General features: G+C 31.3%; 1 protein-coding gene and 1 long non-coding RNA gene across 3 annotated transcripts in view; one reads left to right on the top strand and one right to left on the bottom strand.

Annotated features, from left to right (window-relative positions):
* The window catches only part of LOC143057396 (3',5'-cyclic-AMP phosphodiesterase 4C-like), a 307,472-nt gene extending 291,738 nt beyond the window's left edge, over positions 1-15,734 (bottom strand). Inside the window, exon 1 of one of the 2 annotated variants that reach the window (XM_076230709.1) lies at positions 15,625-15,734. The gene's annotated coding sequence lies outside the window, so the exon portion shown is untranslated. The remainder of the gene's footprint in view (positions 1-15,624) is intronic. The other variant, XM_076230750.1, reaches the window with a different exon arrangement.
* On the top strand, positions 10,436-11,174 carry LOC143056833 (uncharacterized). The gene is made up of 2 exons (XR_012972545.1): positions 10,436-10,500; positions 10,987-11,174. It is a non-coding gene; the product is annotated as an uncharacterized LOC143056833 (long non-coding RNA).
* Positions 15,735-17,315: the final 1,581 nt, after the last annotated feature.

Genomic DNA, 17,315 nt, shown 5'->3' with positions numbered 1-17,315 from the left:
GGTATCACCAGCCCAGTAGTCAGCACTTTTGCGCTGACATGAATTATCATTGATATAGTTATATTTATAAATTAACTGTTTTCAAAATTTTAAATTTTGAAATACTAAGGGTTTTCTACCTCAGGCATAGATTACCTTAGCTGTATTTGGCAAAACTTTTTGGAATTTTGGTCCTCAATGCTTTTCAACTTCGTACTTTATTTGGCCTTTTCAACTCTTTTGGAATCGAGCGTCACTGATGAGTCTTTTGTAGACGAAACGTGCATCTGGCGTATATATACAAATTTAGTCCTGGTATCTATGATGAGTTTATTTACAACCACTGGGTCGATGCCACTGCTGGTGGAGATTTATTTCCCCGAGGGTATCACCAGCCTTAATGGGTTTCACAAAGTGGTCCTAGATTTGAACATTTTTTATAGATGGTCACAAAGAAATGACTACACAAGAGTTTGTTTATATAAATTTCACTGATTTTTTATATCAATTTTGCAAATTATCTTATTTTTATCTAATTATCAATACGGATGATGGAGTTCTAAAAAGAGACACAAAATTTAACAATTAATCTTTCAAGTCAATATAATGAATAAAAACAAACATGGAGTGCTTGAATTTTCTAAACTAAAACAAAATTAAACAAGAATGTGTCCTCAGTACATGGATGCCCCATCCCCACTATCATTTTCTATGATTAGTGGACTGTGAAAATGGGGGGAAATCTCTAATTTGGCATTAAAATTGGAAAGATTATGTGTACTAAGTTCTAAGACGATTGGACTTTAACTTCATTAAAAACTACCTCAACCAAAAGCTTTAACCTGAAGCGGGACAAATAGACGGACGGACGAACGAACGAAAGGTTGCACAGACCAGAAAACATAATGCCCATAAATGGGGCATAAAATTGGTGCACTATCCCACTGGAGTTACTGCCTATAAATGAACCAAAAATTATTTTTTTTTTGATATTTGAAATAGCATTTTGCCTCTTTTTTTCTCAAGTATCGTTATATTTATGTCTTTAATTTTTTCGAAATTTAGTCTTATTTTTTTTTTTTTATAATAATTCAATATTTATTTCAACTTAATTTTGCTACATGTAGTATTCAGGGTTCTATTTTTCGGCTTTTTAGAATTTTCTAATAATTCAATTTTTACTACAACTCAATTTTGCAAATACTTCATTTTTTGTTTCTGAATTTTTAAAGAGTAATATTTAATGCTTAAATATACTGACTGTATTTTACTTTCATAAATTAAAAATTGTTATAACATCACCTATTGTATTTTGTTTGTAGGCATAGGTGGAATATATTTTTATCAAAGATACAGCCAAGAAAAGAATAATCAATCACCACAATTTTAACATAAAGATATGCCATTTGAGCATTATCTAGACACCATGAACCTACACATCAGTTTCATAGCAAGGGAAACAAAGCCTTTTCTGATAAACAGTTGGTGCTTTCAGACCAGTTGAACAGTTGAATTCAGGAGGAAAAAGTCAGAATTCTTAATGAGTTGCAATAGCTGGAGAGCAATACACTAGTCAATTCACAGTAATTTAATTAATAAAATGTGTTTTCATATACAATTTTAGAGACAACTATCAGGTAACATTAGTATGTACTTCTTGTTAGTTTTAAACCAATAGCCAAGTTAAAACTTGAGCAAAAAATCTTTCAATTTTATTTTTTTGGGCTTCATAGACTTGTTGATATTTAGGTTTTAATCATACTGTTGTTGTTCAATTTCATCAAGGATTTGGGGGGATCTACATCTATTGGTATTCATAGTATGACCTTCTAATAATTGTTTACAAAATAGATATAGAAGAAGAAGAAGATGCTTTATTTCCATAAAATGGGCTTACAAGGAGCATGATATAATATCATTATAATATTATTATTTTACAAATATAATAAACAATACAGTATACATAGTCACAAACACAAATAAGAGATAACAGTCTTCATGTATTATTATATATATTTCACTTCGTTTTAGATATATATAAGAGACTGAATAATATAGAAGAATTACATAGAAGTAAGCAACTGAAGGTCACTTTACAGCCTTTAACAATGAGCAGAACCTATACCACATAACAAGCTATAAAAGGCATTGAATGACAAATGTAATACAATGCAAATGAAGAAACTTATGACCTTAATTAAGTACAAAATAATAAACTATAATCAAAGAGCAGATTGCTCTGAGGGATACGATTGCCATTGTTTTCATTGACACATGCATAACTGTAGCTGGATAATATTATTTTCAAAACTAATTCAAGAGACAAGACAACTGCACATGTAAATGTAATTTACGTAATCTGAATAGTTAAAAAATAGCCAATCCTGGATACAAGTGTATGAACAATGTACTTAGGCCTATTGTGTTTTATTTTTGTACTATCAATTCCAAGTTTACTTTCCACAGCAGTCACGAGAGAAGGTATTTCACGTCGTATCTTTATAATCTTATCACCTATTTTCCTAAGTTAATTCTAGGAGGAACCCCATTCCTAACTCTTTAAACATTTAATTTCCTTTGGGTCAGTGGTCATGACTCCTTTCCATACACATCCCTCGGTTTAAATTGCAATCGTTTTTAATATAATACGACGTTTATCGACAGAACAAGTTAATTTGTATCGTATATTTTGATCTCTCAGAATTGACGGAATTTACTTCCGGAAGGGAGACAACTCGAAACGATAGCATGGAAGACTCCATTTCGCCTGAAGGGGTGTTGTAGTTAAAGATCTACAATGTGGACTACATTTATTTTAATTCAAATGATGCATATGATTTAAAATTATGCAACAACAATAACCCTCAATAGCAGACATACATAGAAAAGATCCCATGAGTTTTAAATTAATCAATTGAGTGGGGTATCCATTAAAACCATTCAATCTAATACCCCTTGAAGTCAGGAAAACTATACGCATGCACACAATTATCTAAACAAACCCTGGAGCAAGAACGTGTATTCAATGTTAATTAAACGACCTATATGGTTCTCTATTTATTATTGAAGTACAATATCAAATATCAGTTTCATAAAGGTGACATATAACAAAAACTTCACTTCAGTACTTATATGACAGAAATAGATTTATCGGAATTCAGAGAACTCTAGCATTTTTATCAAAACCGGGGAATTCCCTCTGACGTGTTTCTAAATTTATAAAAACACTAAATATAAATACTGCTCAAATCTGATTTTCCGTGTTGTTAAAAACAGGCATATAAGTCTTGAGGGAAATATCAAACATGAAGATTATGAATAGAACATTATAAGAAAGTTGTTTAAGTTCAATCCCTTTGTTTGTTTCTACCTTTTAAAGCAAGACAATCATACGAATCTAAGATGTTCCTTAGTGTTTAGAATAAAACGGTTGACATGAGGGCATAGACCTGAGCCAGTGGTATAAGTCTTCAGATTGCTTGAAAGCAATCGTATCCCAAAAACAAAGATGATATACTGAAACAAACAGAAACCACTGAATTATTTACTCTCGACTTGGGACAGGCACATACAGATTGTGGCAGAATTAAACATATTAGGGGGCACCCAACCCTCCATTAAACCTTGGACAGTTGTGTACGTTACAGACCAACACAAGAGCAAATTGTATCTAACATTTAACGGAGAAAGATGATTAACAAAAACAAACCACAACCACTCAATGACAGGTTCCAACATTGGGACAGGCCAATATAAAATGTGGCTACTTTTATAAACATGTTTAACATGCATCCAACCTTCCCCTAATATTGGCCAGTGGTGTAACAACACATTATTTTATTAAGAAGTTTACTCAAGGCATTGTATAAGATCAAAACTGGTGTTACTTGTCATTATATATCAATTCAGGAGCTGATACTATGGTGAAGAAACAACTTCATATCATCAGGTATTTTGAGCTTGCATTCAGTAAATGTTAGCACCATGCAATCACTGAATACAATACGACAAGTTTTATTGTGAATTTGTTTTAATCCTGAATATATCTGAAATACCTGTCATTAGACCTCCAACTATATTCTCTTTGATTTATATAGAATGAAATTCAAAACAGTGTGGCTGTGGCCATTGATTGACTCATTAAATTCATCCATTGACTGGGACAATTTACGTGAACGTTTGTCTGTAACGACCACTGTTCACGACGTACCTACGATAGACATTTAAACTGTAGGGTCACCAAAGGTTTCTTAACGCCTTGGATTATAAAATAATTCGAAAAATTAATCAGGAATAACCTTTATGTTTTGATTTATATAATTGATATAAATCAAAACATCGTGTTATTTCTGATTAATTTTTCAAATTACTTTATTAAGGTGTTGAGAACCTTTGGTGACCCTCTAGTTTAAGTGTCTTTAAAAAGTACATAGTGAGCAGTGGTCGTTACATACAAACGTTCACCTAAATTGTCCCAGTCAATGGATGAATTTAATGTGTCAATCAATGGCCACAGCCACACTGTTTTGAATTTCATTCTAATGTTAAATATGAGATGTTTACAGAGTATCACAGCAAAGATGAAGTAACTATGCATAGTTGTTCATTTATATATATATGAAAATAACCATGTGTCGCAGATAAATCAGAATAGCAGAATTTTAGAATCATCTATACATCACAACCAAGCATCTAACCTAATACAGTCACTAATAGTGTGTGACCAATTCTAACATGACGTCCTTCGAACACTTTGATTACACACCCGTGGTAAAATATGAATATATTGCCTAGGCTGTTCCAATCATACTCCCACATCACATGCTTTTTTATGAATAAGCTTACCGACGTCATAGAACGATGACGTCTAAGCATTTTACGGGAAAATGCATGCTTGTGAAACCAAAAATTATCAAAACAAAGAAACTTTAACAAACGATGCTAAAATGTGGAATAAGCCATTTTTGTTATTCATATAAGACATTTTAGTAAATTCTCATTTAAATTCATCCAAAACTACGCCAATTTAATAGTGCGTTTATTTATGGGAATGGTAAATACTTGCCTCCACCTGTAGCGCTTCGATCCAAAAGAATTGCCGTATTTGACCTATCAGAATCAAAATAATTCATGGGGCTTGAATATATCTAGATTTTACAACGGGTTGTCCCTTTATGCCCATATTTTACCCCTCGCTATCGCTCAGGGTAAAATATTTGTCATAAAGGGCCAACCCGTGGTAAAATCACGATATATTCAAGCCCCCATGAATTATTTCCTAATTATAACAGGTCATGATGATGGAATAAAATGGAGACGGCAGACCATTACTAATCTTCAAAAAGCAGATTAGAGAGTATAACTATGTATTATCAAAGTGTTTTTCATTCCATTTAATTTCAATCATAATTCAAATCTTCACATTATTATATATAATAAATTGTTATCAGTATTTTTCAAGCTGATTCTGAATTAGAAGCATTGACAATTGCAGGATGAACAGTAAATATCAGAAACCTTACCTTATAAAGACTCTTCTACATTGACATTGCCTACCTACCTTTTTTATAACAAATATGCAATAAGATACTCAATTAACTTATGTTGGCGTATTTGAAATGATTATTTAAGAGAATGAATTTGTTTTCCATGTCTAACATCTAAGCATGCTTAAAAATCATTCAATTAGCTTAAACTTGACAGAATAAATGTTTTCTTTTGAACAAATCGATTATCAATTCATTTCTTTCGTTTATTTTTCCAATATCTTTAATTAATGATTACCATACTATTAGATCCATCACAGATTTCAATAATATTTCCAATAAAGAGTACAGATTTGTCAATAAATAATTTAATCTCATAAAACTCTCAACAGACAATAAGTAAATGTCAAAACTACTTTAATATCTATTATTCTTATCAACTACAAACTATTGGAGATCTCAATATTCTCTTATGGTAGTGACCCAAACAACTTTAATCTTTATTCTTATCAACTACAAATTATTGGAGATCAACAACTCTTTGTCCATTCAATATTCTCATATGGTATAGACCAAAACAACTTTAATATCTATTATTCTTATCAACTACAAACTATTAGAGATCTCAATATTCTCTTATGGTAGTGACCCAAACAACTTTAATCTTTATTCTTATCAACTACAAATTATTGGAGATCAACAACTCTTTGTCCATTCAATATTCTCATATGGTATAGACCAAAACAACTTTAATATCTATTATTCTTATCAACTACAAACTATTAGAGATCTCAATATTCTCTTATGGTAGTGACCCAAACAACTTTAATCTTTATTCTTATCAACTACAAACTAATGGAGATCTCCAACTCTTTGTCCATTCAATATTCTCATATGGTAGTGACCAAAACAACTTTAATATCTATTATTCTTATCAACTACAAACTATTGGATATCTCCAACTTTATGTCCATTTTAAGATGGATTTATATTTTCATGAGAACCAAGTTTCATGCTTTGATGAAAAATTGCATTTTCGTGTATACTTAATATTGTTGTTTTGGTGATTTTTGTGTTCATTCCTTTAGAAAATTTGTAATTTGTTGAACATCTAAATTAGTGGTTCCCCTGTACAAACGAAAACCAAGTGACCAACCACAACAATCACACATTAAAGTAACACTCCCAAAGGATGATGCACTTCAACTTTGATTAAAATTGGTCAATTTGTTTGTTTTAAATGTTACAATGGATGTTAAATGTGATATCTCACATATGCTCTTTGAAGCTAGGTGAGCTAAAAACAGTGATGCTAGGTATATAAATTGTAGTTAAAGACAAAATTTCATTTCCTTTACCTTTAAATTTGACTTACCTGTTTTCCCATTAATTACCATTATCCATTAATTATAAAATGCAAGTAAACATTTATATTTCACACCAATTGTCAAACGAATTCCCTCTGTATTTATCAAATGTATGTTGCAGCTGTCACCATTATCATTTGTTCAATTCAATAGTGTTATCTCATTTAAATTGGAAATTTTTTGTTCTCTGAGTTAATCTGTGCAGTAATTTGACTTCCAATAATGATGTAATTAAACTTGTCATTCACTAACACTGATTTGAAAACAATTTAACCAAAATGGAAACGAACTTGAAAATTATTATTAGGTGGTTACTTAAGTGTGCTATTTGTCTTTAAAATGAAGTGTTACAAAACAAAAATCCTGTGAATTTTGTATTATATAACTAGTTATATCCAGGATAACTACTGATTAGACTTTTAAAAATTACGAATATTCACAAAAATTTCTAAGGTCTAAGAACATAGCATTTTTTTATGAAAAAGATAAAAATTGCTTGGCTTTGACATGTAGTTTGAAAACAGAATATATTACCTCTGCTTTCATACAGACTGAAACAGTAATCCTAAATTCAAAATACAAATGTCAAACAAATTAATACATGAATAAAACTTCAAATATAAGGTCAACCAGGGACAGTCTATACTAACAGGACTGGTCACTTATAACAATGTCTATACAAATTTGCAGACCGAACTGTGCTGTCGCTGATGTCACATGACTTCATAGCAAATCTTTTCACATTTACGAAGTGATCTTCATAACTATATGTTCCAAGTTTAACGAAAAAAAACATTTTTATGAAATTCTATACATTTTGTCATTGCAAAATGCTGTTTTTGAAAAGATTCCTGGGATAGTTTTTTATTATAGATATTTGAACTTTGAGGTATTTTGTTAGTGAATTAGGAGTGGCCGCCATCTTGTTCAATATGTTAACCCTTCTGCACAACTGGAGCGTTCTTTAAAATGATACATCTCAGTTTGATAATTTAACATTCTTTCAAAATCTTATATTTTTTGTCATGGTAAATGGCTATTAATCAGATTTTATATTAACGAATATTAAATTACAATGTACTGTGAAATACGCAAATAACTACTAGCTTCGCATATCAGAATCAAAGCCTTAAAGGCTGTAAAAGCAATTGCTGCCATGTTAATGTTTGGGGACTTTTATTTTTTATCCACATATATACAATAATTAAACCTGACATGAGTGTTGTCTAGTTAAAAGTAAGAAGGTTTTAACTTTATATAAATAAAAGACTATAGCAGAAAGTCATTTTTAATATGTATTATATTTCACAAGGAGACAACACGTTTACCAGGCTAAAATTGGGGTCAAATATACATGTGCTGAAACATATAACTCAAAAAGAAATCATCATGGATTATCCCCTGGTAGTGTTTGTAACTTCCTTGGCAATAATTTCCTTTATTGATTTAATTTTAACAATTTTCATTATTAATTTATATTTAACCATTAACACAAATGATTAAGTTAAAACATTTCAACTTTCCAGACGCAAATGTTAAAAAACAGGAAAGAAATAAAATATCTTACAAGACATAAACATGTAAAGAATAAATGTATATATTTCAGCTTAATAAAAATATTTTCATAATGTTACTTTGTCATCATTTTTAAAACTAAGTTCCAAACATTATTGCTCAGTTGATATGTGTCCTTCTGATGCGGTACGAGCACAGGCACTTGTTTCTATCCATAGGAAGGTCGATTATCCATATAAATAGTTTTATATGGATAGTCGACCTTCCTATGGATAGAAACAAGTGCATGTGGGTACGAAATAACTACAATTCTCATGCAATCCCGAAAAGGGGGGTCATCACAGACAAACATGACATTAAATCGTTATCACTGAACTAGTATATATATTGTATAGGGGCCAGCTGAAGGACGCCTCCGGGTGCGGGAATTTTTCGCTGCATTGAAGACCTGTTGGTGACCTTAATTCTGCTGTTGTATGTTTTTCTATGGTCGGGTTGTTGTCTCTTTGACAAATTCCCCATTTCCATTCTCAATTTTATTATACGAACAAGAACAAACAGCTCTACGTTGCTTTGATATTTATCAATTTTCAGGAAACATTGCGAAAAATGATCTTCAATATTTCGAAAACATGTGAAATAAAATTGCAAACGGACCGTCGTCTCGAGTGTCAACAAACGTAGTAGACTTGTTCACTGAAAAGACGAGGATAATGGTTTCATCTGACATTTGTTATGCAAACCCAGTTTTGATCATGATATTTAAAAAGACGTACTTTTTTTCAATCTATGTATTAATAAACTAGAAAATTCCAAATTGTAAATATCTCTTCATCTGGACCGACTTGGCATCTACTACGTTTGGACGGGTCCATTTCATTAGTAAGGTGATCGATAAATATTACGGAGTTTTGACAGAAAAGGAAAACGAACTTATTGTTATGTGTTTTCAACAAGGGTTTCGTTCCGCTAAATTATTTGCGCAAATAAAGTTTGTCTATTTTTAGATTACAGGTAATAATTTGACACTTCGCATTAACCTGTGTAGTGATTTTGATTTTACGATAAATGTATGAATGAACGATAATTTTATGAATGAACAAGAGCACCTGACCTCTTAAAGAAACACAAATTAAACATAAAAAAACCGTATTTATTAGGAGATAATTCAGTTAAATTTTCAATACTAAATCAACAACTGAAATGAATCCATATTTTGTTGAAACATCGTACGAACGGCGGAAAACGGAATCGCATTTATAAAAATGTACCTTTTTTCACTCGGACTTCTATGTTATTTGATAGTCAAACGGTTGACCCTTTAAATACAAAAATACATCTACAAGAACATATTCTGAAACTTCTTAAATCCACTAACTTTTTTTTTAAAGTTTCAAGCTATGTATTGCATTAGAAAACATACATAGGTGTTAAAGAATGACTGACTAGGAGCCTGTTTAACAAAATACTATGGCTTGATCTGGGCGGAGTCTCTGATCTGGGTCACAAAGATGGCCATACGCGACGGCATAAAAGCAATTGCTTTAAAAACGAAACTAAGTTTTTTGTTGGATGGTAGCTTTACACGGTCGGCTTAGATATTAATTATAATCAATAGAGACGAGTCCCGTTAGTATAGAAAGTCCCTGGGTCAACGTAAGGTTTAGCCTGTAAGACAGATATCATACAATGATTTCATAGACCGATTACTTCAGATTTGTTAATTATCACTACTGAATAGATCACCTGATCATAAAACAGTTTTTTATACAGTCCTCCTGGAAGTTGACTTTAGAAGATTGGGTATACTTAGAAATGGGCTATCTAGTTCTTCTGCCTTCAAATAAAGCTCATACTCTTCAAAGATCAGACTTACATATACTAACTTCAGCAATGCATACATGTCAAGTGACATGATATTCGCGTGTAATACACTCTTTTTCAACTGTTTACACGCGAGGATTTTGTCACATGGCGTGTACACGCTTTTCACCACTTTACACGCAATTACACGCTTTTTCGTTCTTTTCATTTTTTGGTCGTTAGTGATATCGCTATTCTCGGGTTTTTCCTTATTCGGAGATAAATACCGAAAAATTCGAAGCAATTGTTTGGCTGTCAATTTATTTTTCTATATGGACAAACAGTAAAAGGTAAGTAGTTTGTGATTAGTTTTAACGATTTTGTGACTTTCTTTCAAATTCACTTAATAGGGGAAAAGTGCACAGAAAGAGGTCACTTTCAGGGCCTGTACCGTCGTCTAAAGTGCCGATTGTTAAGCCAAAACGATGTGTACGGCAAGATTCAAAATTTATAAATTATATTTTGGAGTTCAAGTTTAAATGATCGAGTGACAAGTAACGCATAATTTGTGTATTCTATGTTGCAATGATAAAAAAAAACAATACATGTGAGAGGAGAAATACATTGTAGCTATTTAAATAAGCATTAAACATGTTAATCTAATGGAAATTAAATTTATAAAAAAAAAAAAAGTAAAATCACAAAAATACTGAACTTAAAGGAAGATCAATTGGGAAAGTCCATAATCACATGGCAAAATCAAATAACAAAACGCATCAAAAACGAATGGACAAGAACTGTCATATTACATTTTTCTTTTTCAATTTCAGTTTCAGTTTCAAATCTAGCCAACACGGCAACAGATTTCTACAGGCCATGGGGATAAAAATATCACAGAACTGTTGGATCAGCTCTCATAGTACCAGCTTTCTTCTGATGAACTACCCAGTTTTAACCAGGCAATAGCAATGGGAGCAATGGCAGAGATAATAGATGACATTTTACATTGCCAAAAAAACAAAAACATTATGACATTCTTTCAAATCTTGATGAAGCTAATTCAGTCAAATATCAATTCCTACTGTGGGAGAGCCTTTTCAATTATAAAGAAATTGACACTGAATTCTAATCAGAACTTGACTATGTTACATTTGTATTGTGTGCTGTTATCAAATAAATGTAACTAAACTTGAAACTGGCAGTTGTTGTGAATATGTGCCTAGTGGTGGTGCTTTAAAAGCAACATAACAGACCATTGTTTAATACAATAAAAGCTCACAGTAGAATATATATTGATTTTTTATATTCACAAATGTGTATGAAATTATGAACATTACCACATTCATATCAACAAGTCCGCATCTACATCACACGTTTTTACACGCTTTTTGACATATCATGTCATGTCATGACATGATTTCCCATTGTCAGAGGTTGACATGTATGCAGCAATGTATGTAGTAAACGGTGAAAAAACCCAAATCAAATTAAAATGGAAGTGTAGTATACAACATTGTATAATCAATTGTGTTTTAAGCTGTGAAATGTTTAGTTCATCAATGAAGATCTTCCACCAAAGAATAGCAATAAAGGTGCTATATATATTGGTTATTTCTGAGTTTTACTGGTGATTTATAGTCTCATGTGCATCCCACCTCTATCATTCCTTTTCCAATATAAATACTTGAAGGAATTCAGTGCAAGGAAGAATCCATTCATTTTTATAAAAGCATAATATTGAAAAGTGGCCAAGGTTTATCACTGACCTAGATAGGGAATCTGCTTTAGATATGTAACAATGAATCTCATTAGATATGTAACAATGAATCTGCTTTAGATATGTAACAATGAATCTCATAAGGAACCTTGTATTCAATTTTCTACCAAATTAAAAATTTTCACAAGAATTTAGACCAGATTTATGTTTCAAAGTTTCTTAAGTTTTAGAGCATACACAACTTAATTATCTCTTACATGAAGATAAATTCATAAAAATACTTCCACCCCAAGGAAATTATAAAGTGTTACATGTATTTTCAATTTCCAACACTGGGTCAATATAGCTGCTAGATATCTGTTACTCCCTGAAGGTATCATCAACTCAGTACTGCCCCAGTCACATGATTTATAGCAGATTGTTCATATAAATTCTGTGTTTAACTTAAATAAAGGAGTAGGCCCAGTAAGATCCCTTTTTGGCCCCAAAATATAGCAGTTTAACAAAATCGGTAAAATGTAAAGTTTTAGCTATTTATTGGAAAGAAGAAGAATTCTGTGATATAAATATGGGTTGTTTTTGACAATACATGTATCATGTACTAATCAATTAGTCATGTTAAATTACTGAAATCTTCAAAATTTTAGCATTTTGTTAATTTCTAATCGTTTTCTGTTTCGTAGTCCCAGTGACCTTGACCTTTGACCTATAAACCCCAAAAATCAATCGATATCTTCACCTCCCCTATATCTTTCATCCAATGTTATGGGAAATTAAATCGTTAAATTGAAACTTCTGTTAATGAAAAAAATGTACTTTAAGTAACACAACATAGTGACCTTGACCTTTTTCCTATTGACCCCAATATCAATAGGATTCTTACCCTTCCCTTTGTCCATTTGTAAAAGTTTCATTTCAAGAATTCAAAAAGTTATAGATTATACCCTTTAGTATCTATTCCTTTTGGTGCAGATTATATATATTGATGACAAAAAAATTGATATATTTGACTGAATCCTTTTGAATATAGGTATCAGTCCATACAGTTATTGGCTGGTATTTGGCAAACAGCATCTGTTAAAGGCTGTGACAATACATCAGTCCCAAAGACTACTTATACTAGTCTACTATTTAGATATTTTCAGCCAAGACTATAATTATATAAGCTCAATTTATCATATTCTTAGCTATAAATTACATTTAATGGTACTTTTATTCATTAAAAAACCCAAATATCACGTTATTCTAGGTCTTACACAATGCAAGCTATAATTCAATTCAATGTATTAGATGATATATCTTCTCACATAATACAGGCTATAATTTACTTCAATGTATGTTAAGATATAAGTCTTATGTTGGAACCACCGTATATTTTCAAGCAAACAAGACAATAGTCAATTAATTGTTACGGTGAAAACTGTTTTAATTCTTCATCAGACTGGGATCTCTTCCATTTACAAGTTTTATAGGATTTCCCCAGGAGGAAGTCAAGCGTTAATTAAAGCCAAACAGTTAACCAGGAAACCATGTCCATCATCCTGTTTCCTTCGCTATACCACTAAATAGAATGTCAATCAATTAATGTCCAAATATTCCATCATAGAGCTTTCAAATCATATTTGGTCGCTATTACATAATAAATACAATGTAACCACTTCTTAGCAATATTAACAAACTGCAATGTGGTTTACATAATTTGTTAAATCAACAGTGTATGTAATTTTTAAATTTTAACCTTATCAATAGTTAAAAATTGTAAAAATTAGAGAAATTAATTTCAATGTATTGAAGACTGAAATGTTGGTCATAATAACTAGATTTGATATCAGAGATGCATTCAAACATATCATTTTATAATATGATTGCCTATTAAAAACTATTGCAGAAACAAATTTAATTGTAATTCAATGGAAATTAGTGAAGAATGAATTGCAGAGATAGATTTTGTAATTTTTTATTTAGATATCAGTGAAAGGAGGGTTTGGATCACCTATTTCTGTGATTTTATTATGCTCAATCAGGTATATTACACAAAGTTTAATATCATGGGATGCTGTCATACTGTAGAAACATTTATTTTCGTGCGATTAAAATTTCGTGGTTTTGTCTCTATATCAGATTTCATTGGGATTAAATTTTGTGGTTTTCATTAAATGAAGTGATATTATATGTGTAGGTTATATTTTAGTGGGGTTTTAATTTCATGGATATATTCTTTCCACGAAATAAACAAAATTAAATCCTTCACGAAAATTTCTGCTTTTACAGTAGTTGAAATTAATTCGGTCAAAAAAGTTGGAAGTTGAGGTCAGATCAACCCACTGTTTGTGTGTTTAATGCACCCTTAGATACATTCTTAATTCAAATTACATTAATTTAAGATCATATGGTCTCTATGAACCACCAATAACACCAACCTTATATATTAATTACCTAATACAACTCTTTCATAAAGTACATTTCATTTCATATAAATTGATGAAATTATAACCTTGCCTGAGGACATTTTAGAGGGAGCTGCATATATGGTTAATGCATAAACTTTTTACAACAAGTCCTGCACCTAAAGTTGCCTTGGTGCCCCCTCCCTACTTTTTAAATTCCTGGATCCACAACAGATTGCAAAGAATGAAACTTTAATATACAGCTTGCCTCTACCTTAAATTGTTCACTTGTTTTTAAAGGTTCTAGAAACACAGATATCATTGGCAAATATGTCAACTCTGATCAGCTTGTACACAGCAAATGATTTATTTTGTGGGAAAAAAATAGTATTGCAACGCAAAGCACACCCTTGTAATTCCATACAACTAGAAAGGGTTCTTTCAATAACTTTTTTTTGGGTGATCTAAAAAATTTGACTTCTAAACTTTTTGTACTAATCATTAAGGGCCATCTCCTTAAGACTAATGAACAAGCTATATGATGTTTATAGTTTAGATTTTTGGTCTTGTATGCCACTTCTAACACTATTGGTTATTTAGAGATGGTCACTTTTTATTTGTGGAATAAGCTGGAGAGCCTGGATAGAACCAACCTTCAACAAGAAAACTGACATTCAGATTGGAGTCGAACACAACACCACATGTGGGATTCAACCTCACAAACTCAGTGTAAACAGGCTAATGATACAGGAGTTTAACTACTGAGACTCAGCTATTGAGGCCCCATCTAGAATGCTTTAAAGATTTATCGAAGAGTTTTGATTTATGACATTAGACCTTGAATCTTAAATACCTAATTATATTCCTCTTTTCTCAAGCAAAGTTATTGAACCAAGTTTAGCTATTAGTGAATGTACGTGGTCAATTATATTATTTCTGTGAAGTAAAAATAATTAAACTTTACTATATCAATCACACAATTTAGAAACTCAACAGTCTGACATTCTCACCAAAAAAAAACTTAATTTAGACCACAACTCATTTGCACTGATCTGCTACTGTCATAAATGAACTAAAATCGATCAATTGTGCAAATTAACTTTTTAATGATTCAGTATCTATTGACTTATATTAGTTTATAGTATTTGCATTCCATTTGCAATTGTTTGCTTTTTGGTTTTTACAAAATATTTATAAAATACTTTTTCAGTTCATTTCAAATAAAAGTATGCAATAATCATAATTGATTACAACATCTAACTTTTACTCCTTACACCTGATGTTCCTATGGATGTTTTGTTTTTATTAACCAATGTTTGTTTCCTTGTTTGTTAATCTGTTTCAAACCTTATCTACGATGAGAAGCTTACCTTTGATATTTTGGTAGATAATCCGTCTAATCACAGTCGTTATATAGCTATCATTAACTTCCTGTGTAGGTCAATTACATCTGACATTAACATGCCATTTTGATCTTTCTTGTCAAACTTCAAAAATAAAACACAACTTTGATGATAAAATTGCCAGTAATGATGCAACAGTTGTAATGTGTCTACCGATTACTACAAACACAAATCAAATCTGGTCACTCATCCACCATCACCAATCATTCTCAAATGACAATTTTTTTTCAAATGAGTTGATATATCATTAAGATAAGTTAAATCTAACTGCCGTGGACATCTCCAAACAATAAGCACGTAAGATGACAATAGGTATTGATTAAAGAAATAGAAACAGATTAACCGTTATTGAAGAAAATTGTTTATAGCAGAACCGAATGGAATTAGATTAACTGCCAATGAAGAAAATTTATTTATAACGGACCCCCTGCAATTATCAAATATCAACAAATTTGTGACAATGAATACTATCAGTCAAAGTTTTTATTTGATTTTCATGCATTACATGCACTGTTGATGATAAAATATATAACCAAATCATGAAAATCATAACTTAGAAATAATGCATCTGGTTTGTCAAAATGATGAATTAATCAATTACTTTCTTTATCTTTTGCTTCAGATAATTTTTGTTTTAACACCTACAACAGAAATAACTTTTTGACATTCAAGAATATTGTTAGATGGAAAATGTATTAATATGGAGGTTCAGTTTAATCAGGCAAACACTACAGATTGTACAGGCTTTAGTACTGAGTGCTGGTCTGTTAAATCATAGATATATATAATCACAAGGCATACTAAATACCTGCACATTTTTAAAATATAGGCGAGAAAACACAATTTTGACCCTCATTGCATGATTGTGATTGTGAAAGAAAAACCTAAAACAGCATATTAGCAGAACACCATTAGAAGTTTGGATTTGCATTTTGGTAAAATTCAAAATACGAAAATTATCGAGCAATTAAATTGGTTTTTAGATAGCTGAAGAATACTATAGCCTTCAAAGTGGCGATGATTAAAATAAAATAAAGTTACCTTGACCAAAAACTTTAAACCTGAAGTGGAACAGACAGAAGGATTGAAGAACAGACGCACAAACCAAAAAACCTAATGCCCCCACATAGACTTACAGTACCTGTATCCAGGCTTTGTCTACAAGAATTTGACACCATTCTGTACAAATTACTTCTCTGGTCATTTTATCAGTCTATGAAGTTCCTGCTTACAAATGTTTGGAGGTATGTATCATTACAAGGCCAGAAGATTCCTCAAGTTCTCTTAAACAGAATGTGAAATGTAGCTTTGTTAGATCTCAGTAAGGAAAGCTTAAACACAGGTCTGTAATTTATTCAGATTGACCCTTGACCTACCTACCCTCTTATTAAGCTATAAGCATGTTAAGCAAAAAGTTGTCTGATGGCTCTATAATGACCTTTACACTCTAAATATATACTGAGAGTCTTTTGTTAATACTGAGCATCTAGTTTATAGATCCTTAGATACCTATAAAAAAAAAGAAAATTATTGGTCTGAATACAAATTATATTGAACCTTTATAGTGTAACATCCAATGATGTAAAAAGAGTAAAAAACAAGAGGCTCTCAAGAGCCTGAATCGCTCACCTGGTAAGCAATGCCTTATTGAACATATT

This window comes from Mytilus galloprovincialis, chromosome 1, assembly GCF_965363235.1.
Source record: "Mytilus galloprovincialis chromosome 1, xbMytGall1.hap1.1, whole genome shotgun sequence".
In the NCBI taxonomy this organism is placed as follows: domain Eukaryota; kingdom Metazoa; phylum Mollusca; class Bivalvia; order Mytilida; family Mytilidae; genus Mytilus; species Mytilus galloprovincialis.
Note: the sequence above shows the minus strand (reverse complement) of the source record. Positions and strands in the feature narration are given on the sequence as shown.